Genomic DNA, 10,756 nt, shown 5'->3' on the forward strand with positions numbered 1-10,756 from the left:
CCAGACAATGGGATATTATTCAGCAAAAAAAAAAGAAAAAGAAATGGGCCATCAAGCAACAAAAAGACATGGAGAATTTTAAATGCATATTACAAAGTGAAAAAAGCCAGTCTGAAAAGGTCACATATTGTAAAATTCCAAGTATATGACATGCTGCAAAAGGCAAAATTATGGAGAGAGTAAAAAGACCTGTGGTTGCTAGGGCCTGGGGGTGAGGGAGTAGATGAACAGGCTGATCACAGAGGATTTATACACCAGTAAAAATATTCTGTATGATATTAAGTCCAGCTCACAGGTACCTACTAAAGTATGTACGAAGGTAAGTTATGTACTTTGGGTAATTATGATGTATCATTGTAGGTCCACCAATTGTAACAAATATATGGCTTTTGGGAGGATGTTGATGACAGTAGAATTTGTGCATGTATGGTGGCAGGGGATACAGTACAGTACAGGGAAATCTCTTGTACTTCCTGTTCAATATTGCTTTGAACCTAAAACTGCTCTGAAAAATAAAAATCTAAAGAAAAAACTGTCAAATGATCTGCTTTACTAGAAAAAAAAAAACATTTTTAAACTTTCATAATTAGAGCTATATATTAAGCAACTTTCCTACCATTTATTGGCTATTAACATTTACTTTTTGTGAAATGTCTATTTATAGATTTTTGTCCTTTTTTTTTTTTTAAGTAAGACCTCTTTGTAGTTTACTTGTTGTTGTTACATACATTGTGAATATTTTTGGTTTAGGCTATCAATTGAGTTCTGTTTCATGGTCTTGTTACTATAAATGTTACCAAACAAACTGAACTCAAGCCCATTCACCTGATACACAACAAAGCCAATCTACTGACTCTGAGTTGTGGGGAAAGAAAGTAGAATATTTATTCCAGGACACCAAGGAGAATGGGCAGCTAGTACTCAAAAGCCCAAACTCCCTGATGGCTTTCAGGCAAGGGCTTTTAAAGTCAACATCAAGAGTGTGAGTCACAGAATGTGCAATCTGCTCATGAACATTTTTCTGATTAGCTGGTGATGATGAAACATGGTGATGTTTCAGGAAACCCAATTATCCACTGATTGGATGGAACCAGTCTGACATCTTGTGCTTGCTGTCAGCATGCAGCCACCATCCTCTACTGGACAGGGTCTTAGTTTCTTCAGGACAACTCAAAGATATGTTAGATTATTATCTATACCCTTTCAGGAGGAACTAAGAATCCTATGACTCCAATTAACTGCTTAAGTCTGCTCTTTTGAACTTGAGGAAGGCCAAAAAAGAAGGAGACACAGAGAGGCTTCGATCTGGGATGGCCCTGTGGGATCCAGCTTGGTTTCATAAATAGTTTTAATTTTACAGGATCAAATCATCATTCTTTACCTTTAATGTTACTATTTGATTTAGAAGCTACTTTATACTTAAAGTTAATAAAATGTTTCCGATTTTCTCGTATATATGAATATGTATTTGTGTGTATGTACATATGCATATGGGTTTCCCATGTGGTGTTAGTGGTAAAGAACCTGCCTGTCAATGTGGAGGACATAAGGGACACAAGTTCAATCCTTGGGTCAGGAAGATCCTTTGGAGGAGGGTATGGCAACCCACTCCAGTATTTTTGCCTAGAGAATCCCAGGGACAGAGGAAACTGGTGGGCTACTATACATAGGGTTGCAGAGTCAGACACAAGTGAAGAAACCTATATGTATATATACCCATATACACATATAAGAGTGTATATATATATGCATAACATATATGTATTTAATCCATCTTGATTATATTTTTGTACTAGTTAAGATATAATATTATATTTAGCTTTTCCTTTTTCCCAACAAATAATTGCTTATTTTTCAACATTGTTTCTTACTTCTAATTCACCTCTTCACCACATAACTGAAATTCCACCTTCATCACACAATAGATTCCTACCTGAACATGAATAAAACAAATAATCATTAAGGTCTGCATTAGTAAAATGATTTACATTATTTCAAGTTTTAAATTTTAGGTTAAACCTTAAAATAGCTTACTGGAGATTGCATATTTGAGATTTAAAGTGTTAAGCAGAAAGAAGATCAGAATTAAAGAAGAAAATATATTGAAAATAATACTGAAAGATATAGATTTCCTTAACATAAGTATAATTCACATAAACTACTTAATAGTGCCTCTCATGGATGTGTGTTACAACGTTGTGTAAGAAATACCAATCTAATTTAGAATACACCCTATCCATATCTGATATTTAAAACATGAAAATCTTGTGACTTCCCTGGTGGTCCAGTGGTTATGCTTCTTACTTTTAATGTCCCAAATAAATGAATAACTAATATTTGAAAATATGGCCATGGACATATTTCAAATTTCAAAACAATAGTGAATGATAGTCTACTGTTGTGCTTTAAAAAAAAAAAATACATAAAATTCCCCCAATGGTAGAAGAGGCATATTGTGGAAAAATCTCACTTGTCATTTTCTGTACAAATTGAGAAACATGATGTGCAATTAGAAGACACAATGATGTGCTGCAATCTCCAGAAACCTCTTGAGGGTATCAGAAAAATATCCTATTTGAATATTGAGAAGTAAGGAAGCTAATCTGGCCTGATCTATGCAACTTGGCCTTTGAATACTTAAGTTGCTGTCAATCATCCTTTCTGAATTAATGTTTAGCACAGCAGGAAATACTAACTCATGCAAAACTAAACTGCTGCCAATAAGAAAAAAATAGAGTTTTCTATTTGCAAAAAGACACTTTTATAATCAAAAGTTATTTCATTTTTTAAGATATCTTTTTAAGTATGCAAATAAAATGAATTTTAGTTGTGCAATCTATACATTGTTGGTATAATAATACATTAAATTACTGAATTTACTTTTCCTTTATGTTTTTATACTGTGTAAATAGTGGGACTATCGTAGTGCTCCAAAGACATAATTTATGAGATAAAAAATATTTTTTTAAAGATCAAGTCATATATTTGAATATAATTAATAATAGTGCTAACAATGCAACTCATTAGCAAAATATTCATTTCTTAATCATAGCTATGTAAACATACTTGGCAGAATTTTTTCCTTATGTACTTTAACCTTATGCTAATTAAGGTCTTGACTGACTCAGTAAATATGGGAACTTAATCATCAACTGTTACTTCAGTTTATTTTCTTACTTTTTAATAATGAGATGGTTTTAAGAGCGGCTAATATATTAAAAAGAAGGAAAGAAAACAATATAAACATCCTACTGATGATTGTGAAGGAATGTGGTATCAGTAACATATTTCCCAAATTCTGTCTAAAATTAACAGTATATTTTTAACAATAGCCAAGCTGGATGTGAGAACTGGACCATAAAGAAAGTGGAGTACTGAAGAATTGATGCTTTTGAATTGTAGTGCTGGAGAAGATTCTTGAGGGTTCCTTTGACAGCAAGGAGATTGGACCAGTCAATCCTAAAGGAAATCAACCCTGAATACTCATTGTAAGGACTGATGCTAAAGCTGAAGCTCCCATACTTTGGCCACCTGACATTAAAAGCCAACTCATTGGAAAAGATCCTGATGCTGGGGAAAACTGAAGGCAAAATGAGAAGAGGGAAGCAGAGGATGAGATGGTTAGATAGCATCACTGACTCAATGGACATGAATTTGAGCAAACTCCGGAAGATAGTGGAGGACAGAGCCTGGCGTGCTGCAGTCCAAGGGGTTGCAAAGAGTCAGACATAACTTAGTGATGGAAAAACAACAATAACAACGAAGCTTTTTTAAATAAAGTAGAATTAATATACTGCATATTTTTAACATTAAAAAAAGCATATGGTAATGAAATAAAAATACATACTTTAAGGCAAGACAATAAATATTTAAACATAAAACTTTGCCCTTGTCTTCCTCCTGCTTGTCTAGTATGCATCATGTATCTGCCTTATATGTTGATCAGACCTCCCCAAAGGCAGAAATACTTGCTCAACCATAAAGATCAATTTTTCTTCTTCTGACACCAGCCATGTAACTCTTTAGAAGATAACATTCCTTTCTCAATTCTGTAAGGGGTAATGATGAAGTATCATTTGCCTTATATGTGTAGGCATCATTGGTGAACTTTATGAACAATGCCAATATATAATTTCTCTTAAAGACAGTGACTGCTGCAGAGCTGACTGATCAGAGGGCCTGGGAGATACTGGGCCACATCTAATAGAAGTTCTTAGCTTAAATACCTACTTATGACCTTATTGATGTTACCAGCTATATTACTTGTATTCTGCCTATTTTATTGTTTCTTGAAATACCAAATGTGTGACTGAGCCTCAGATAAAATTAATGGTGATTAGGCAATTTGAAACAACTGATCAAAAATATATTTATATAAGATAAATGATTGTAACAGTGTAACTCTAAATATGGGATGAAAAAAGCAACAAGAGGGAGCCATTTCCTGGATCATAACAGACTCATAATATAGGTGGTCCAGAAGCTTTTGGTTACTGTTAACAGGGCCTGGTGCAGTAATAGCACATTGAGTGGCTTATCAACAAAATCCTCACCTCTCCTGGGAATAAGCATTTCCAGTGCCAAGGGATAAACTGGTCACAGAATACCTCCCAGACCTTGGTGGAAATTAAGACTCAAAGAAAAAGGATTGCAAAAATAGAGAATGTTGTCTACCATTCAGTTCTACAAAAATCAAGTCATTAGTCACTGCAGTGACACGCAATATACCCTAAGAGGAACCAGAGTGAAGATAAGGATGAGGCACTTTGTGCTCTGGGAAAACTGACAGAACAGGTCCTCAGATAGTTAAATATTTTCAGGAGAAAATTCTGTGAAGCCAGTTTCTTGCATCTCCCCATGCTTAGAAAAGCAATACACCATTAACTAAGATGTTTGTTCCTCATAGCTAGCAGCCGCCTTCTACTGAGATGTGTTGATTGCATGCACCTCTTCAACAAAATCACATGTATACTCTCCTACCCTCTTACCTCTTCGAAGCAGTTTTTTAAAGCTCTCTGAGAGACCATTTTCTGGGTTATAATCCCAAGGTTGGCTCAAATAAAATTTTCCATTTCTTTCTTTTTTTTTTTAAATAAATTTATTTATTTTAGTTGGGGGCTAATTACTTGACAATATTGTAGTAGTTTTTGCCATACATTGACATGAATCAGCCATGGGTTTACATGTGTTCCCCATCCTGAACCCCCCTCCCACCTCCCTCCCCATCCCATCCCTCTGGGTCATCCCATTGCCCCAGCCCTGAGCATTTGTCTCATGCATTGAACCTGGAATGGTGTTCTGTTTCACATATGATAATATACATGTTTCAATGCTATTCTCCCAGAACATCCCACCCTCACCTTCTCCCTCAGAGTCCATAAGACTGTTCTATGCATCTGTGTCTCTTATTCTGTCTCACATATAGGGTTATCATTACCATCTTTCAAATTCCATATATATGCATTAGACTGACTATTGATTAATATTTTCATTGACAATGGTATTTAGTTCATATGATAAAGGCACTTGAAAATTTTTTTGAAAAATATCATATACTTGCAAGGTATTGAATAATATCTTATTTTACCTGATAATGATTACCTGGTTTTCTCATCCACAGAAAAAAAAGTTCAAAAAGTTCAGTATTCCTTTAATTATTAGGTAGGCAGTTTAGCATGCCTATTAAGACCTAGGTATTAGAGTCAGATTAGCTGGATTATAATTTTGCCTGCAGCGATTACTAACTGTAAAAATATTAGTAGATGGGATACTAATAATAGGCAAGTAATATGGATTTTTTGAGGATTAAATAAGCTAATCCATGAGAAGAACATACCACAGAGCCGGGCATTTTATTGGTATGCAATAAATGTCACTTTTATTTCTTTATTTGCTTTACTAACTTGAACAAGTTCCAGAATATTTAGAGAATCAACCTAAAACTTGTTTATTGACCCTAAATATGTCTTGAATAATTCTGTCTCCATAGTGGTAACTATATAGTGCTGTAACAGAGCTTTCTGCAATGATGGAAAGATTCTATAATCTATGCTATCCAATTTAGCCACCAGTAGCCAAGTGATTAGTGCAACCAAGAAGCTATATTTTGAATTGTATTTCAGTTCAGTTCTGAAGCTCAGTCATGTCCTACTCTTTCTGACTACATAGACTGTAGCACATCACGCTTCCCTGTCCATCACCAACTCCTGGAGCTTGCTCAAACTCATTTCCATTGAGTCGGTGATACCATCCAACCATCTCATCCTCTGTTGTTCCCTTCTCCTTCTGCCTTCAAACTTCTCTAGCATCAGGATCTTCTCCAATGAGTCAGTTCTTCGCATCAGGTGGCCAAAGTACTGGAGTTTCAGCTTCATCATCAGTCCTTCTAATGAATATCAGGAATGATTTCCTTTAGGATTGACTAGTTTGATCTCCTTGCAGTCCAAGGGAATCTCAAGTCTTCTCCAATACCACAGTTAAAAATCATCAATTCTTCGGCACTCAGCTTTCTTTACAGTCTCTCACATCCATACATGGCTAGTGGAAAAACCATAGCTTTGACTAGACGGACCTTTGTCGGCAAAGTAATGTCTCTGCTTTTTAATACGCTGTCTAGGTTGGTCATTAATTTACTCTTAATTAATTTAATTAGCTGCATGTGGCTAGTGGCTACAGTATTGTAAACATAGGTCTATATGTGTTATTCTTTAATATATTTCTCAGTTAAAACAAGATGCTTCCAGCTATTCCTGTAAGATAAAGCAATTAAATTGCACTTGAATTTAGGAAGACACCATCCCAATTTGCCTAGAGGTCTTTTTTTTAGACATAAAATTAGTGTTTTTCCTCTGTTCAACTTTAAAGTAATTAATACTTGATTTCCTTTTGGGATCCTGGGTTGCAGAAGCAGAACTACCTGCTGACCATAGTCCTCAAATTCTACATAAACATTATCACCCGATTCAGGCCTTTTAGTTGAAAGCAGACTTCTGTCCCCTGGTGAACAGAGAAACAGCACAGAGCTCAGGCTCGAGTTTCTAAGGTTCAGGATACATAACCATGGCCTATTCAGAATGCCTACTGATACTAGATGCTTCCAGAAGGAGCCAACTGATGGTCTCTCTCAGGACTTCTCTGCCATAAGATATAGTTCCTCCAAATACCAGTCCTTTAAAATTATCTGATACTTCCCTTTGGCCAAGTACAGCTGAAGGCTGAGGTATGAGAGCTCTGCTGATGATGGCAGAGCTGTATAGCTCTGCCTCCTAGGCAGAGAGTAGGGAGAAAGAGGATGTAGAGAGACTCTGTACATGCCAGTGGAAGATATGAAACTTATTCTATTTCCAACCTGAAACTGTGATAGAAATCTAAGGAGCTATGGCAGGATCCTATTCTTAAACCATGTAGGTAAGCCTGCAAAGAGATAAAATAATGTGACTTCAGACATGTTATTAACTAGCTATGTGATTTGGCAAGTTAGTTAATTCTCCTCATTGGCTTTTGCATATCTATTGGGCATAAGATGAGAGCCTTGAAGTGTGTTATTTCTAAGGTATCCTTCAGGTTTTTTTTTTTACATAGGCATCTAGGCCTAAATTCCCTATCTTTGGTGATAGGGTGTCCTCCCATCTGCAGATGCAAAGAGTACATTTTTCACATGAGAGATGTATTTCCTACTTTCAGGGAGACAGGAAGGTCAGGGTGTCCCTCTTGCATTGGCCGTTTCTTAAGTAACTTTACCTAAAAAATAATTAATATGCTTTTGAAGCACATTTTGGGGAAACCTAGCTTGTGACACATCAAAGGTATGGGAAAGTTTCCTACAATCAAAATCTAAGACTACAAATGATAAGTAATTTCTTAGTAGGAACTACGTTTCAAAATACAACAAAGGGAAATTGAAATGAAATACATGAAATTCACTAATTGCCTACTGGCCTGATTTGTACAGAAATACTTCCAAGAGAAGTTTGACTACCACAGTGATACACTCCTTTCATTGATTAAGACTACATTCACATAACTGATCCAGTGAAGTATTAACTGGCCTATTTTTTTCTTCACAGTCTCAGGTCAATTTCCACTTTTCATTTTTAGTGAAAAACTCTCTGAATTATCAGAGAGTAGAAACAAAACAGGAGCTAGCAGTACTTTGTAGTGAAGATGTGGATTCAAGACCGCTGCCACCACTGCCTAACTATGTGACTTCAGGCATGTTATTAACTAGCTTTGTGATTTGGGCAAGTCAATTAATTTTCTACACTGGTTTTTGCCTATCTATTGCATATAAGATGAGAGCCTTGAAGTGCATTGTCTCTAAGGTATCTTCCAGCTCTGATTCAGTGCTCACATGTGCTCTGTAATTCCAAATTTATTTTATTTTTTGACAACCAAGAGAATGGTGAATTATTTCAAGGGACACTATCACATTCTCAAATCTTTCTTAAAATATTATTTGAAAACATATTTGCAATTTGTAACAAGTATATTGGGTCGGGTTTGTATCAGCATATGAAATAGACTATTTTAATGTATTGTAATTGCAAGTGTATTGAGCATTACTTAACTATAATTTTGCAAAAACATCATATAGATGTAACACATACATCTTCACTTGCATTATGAGAGATGAAAGAGAAAAAAAAAAGTGTTACTTGAATGTCCTCAAAACAAACCAGCCTAATTAAATCATATTAAAAGTCAGACTCATAGGTGCTAGATGGATGATATCCTAACTGCAGAAATCAGCATGCCATTTTCATTTTTGAGGTTGTTTTCCATCTCTTGTTTATTTATCTATTTATTGTTTGGAGTTTCCAGAGTTTTCAAGTCACTCTGGGAACTTTTTGATCAAGCTCTTGGGGTACAGTCCTCGGGCTTGTGCATAAGTTCTCCCAGTTGCAGGAAACTCTGGTCTACCACTGACCACTCTGGTCATCTAGGAACTTCATAAGCCACACCCACTTGCATGAGGGATGGGGGAGTGTGCTAGCCCCACCCTCATTACTTCGCACCATCTACCTGGGATGTCCATCAGCCTACCTTCCCTGAGGCCCTGCTGCTGCGTCTACCAGTTTCTTGGGTTGTACAGCAGGACATGGATAAAGTTCCCATTTCTCCCTGCTTTTAGGAAAGGTTCCCACTTTTCCATCTGTGATCATTTTAGGGCAATCCACCAAAAAGTTGCTTAAGGACCCAGATCTTAAAACTCTTTTGTCTAATGAGCAGTTATTTCTTCCTCAGGACACCAAGCTGTCCACAACTGAGTTCCATTTCAGGTCCTGTGCTCAATCCAGTGAACTGTGCTGGATTCCTTCTCCCAGGCATCTTGTGCCCCTCCATGATGGGCTCACCAGACTCCCCTGTACATATCTGAATCTCAACCACAATTAGAGTCCAAATGCTGGGCAAAAAAGAAGGTGCAGCTAGATACAAGATGAGTATTGGTGCTGGAGGTGGGCAGTGCAGGTGGGGTGTTGCCTGACACCACCTGAACAATCTACCTGAATTCATATCCTCATCTTGCTGATACACAGGATTGCATAAGGAAACCCTGTTGTAGTTTATTCCAAAATTAAAGCAGAGGCATTGCATTAAATATTCTAAATGTACTAGGGAGATTTTTAATCCCCACTAACTAGGGACAAAAAGTTTATCATAGCAACAAGCTGGATTTATGTTCTAATTCTAAGCAAACTTTTGACCAGCAAATTCAGTCTTTAATGAGTTTTTAGACAAACAAGTAAAATAGGAAAATGTTTCCCTAATAACAAAGTAATAACTTTTTAAAAAAGTAATTACAAAACAAAGTAGCTATTTAGAAAATAGAAAATACCACAAAAGTGAGAGAGATTGGGAAACAGCCTGAAAATCACTGTCTTGAAGTAATCCTTATTTTGTATTGGCGTTTCCTTCCTAGTTTAATTCTTCTTTTTAAATTGTTGCTATTATTGTTGGTATTTATTTTGTTTTAACATTACTGCTATTATACTGTCCACATATTTTATAAAGTTTGCTTTTGACTTAAAGCTTATCACATATTTGTTTACCCTTGCCATTACCTAGAATTTATAGCCATTAACTGTAATAACTTATGCACTAAAAGCTATGGCTACAGCAAAGATTATTAAACCTTTCAGTATCATTAACTATTAAAGTTTCTTTCAGTTTTTCACAATTTCAGATTGTTTTAACAAATATATATATGATGAAATATTATTCTATTTCTTTAGAATAGAGTACAGAAGATATTTGGTTAAGTATATAAATATTTGAAGACATTTGATAACCTATCATCAATTGCTTTTCAAAAGAATGCCACTTACACAATCAGTCATGGTGTATGACAGTATTTAAGAAACATTTTAAAATGATATAATCAAAATTATGTAATTTAATAGTTGAAATATTAGTATGTAATAAATAGGTTTAGACAAAAATTAGTAAGTTTTTTCAATTTCTAATTTACTGAGAAGAGTTATTAATTATATGTAGATAATCTAGTTTCTTATATTAACTATAAACTAATATAGAGAAAATTATCACATAGGATCTTTATAATACACATGAAGGGTATTTACCAAGTATTTCTTATCTGAGAATTGTGAGGTTATTTCTCTGAGACTACTTCTATCTAAATTTTACTGAGACAAATGGTAGAACATAAAAAAATATGATTTCTCCCCACATATCATCCCCCAAATCATCTTCTGATTGGTACTCTTTTCCTGAAATGAATTCCTAACTATTAAAAAAT

Source organism: Giraffa tippelskirchi, chromosome 11 (assembly GCF_054371585.1).
Source record: "Giraffa tippelskirchi isolate mGirTip1 chromosome 11, T2T-mGirTip1v1.2.pri, whole genome shotgun sequence".
Lineage (NCBI taxonomy): Eukaryota > Metazoa > Chordata > Mammalia > Artiodactyla > Giraffidae > Giraffa > Giraffa tippelskirchi.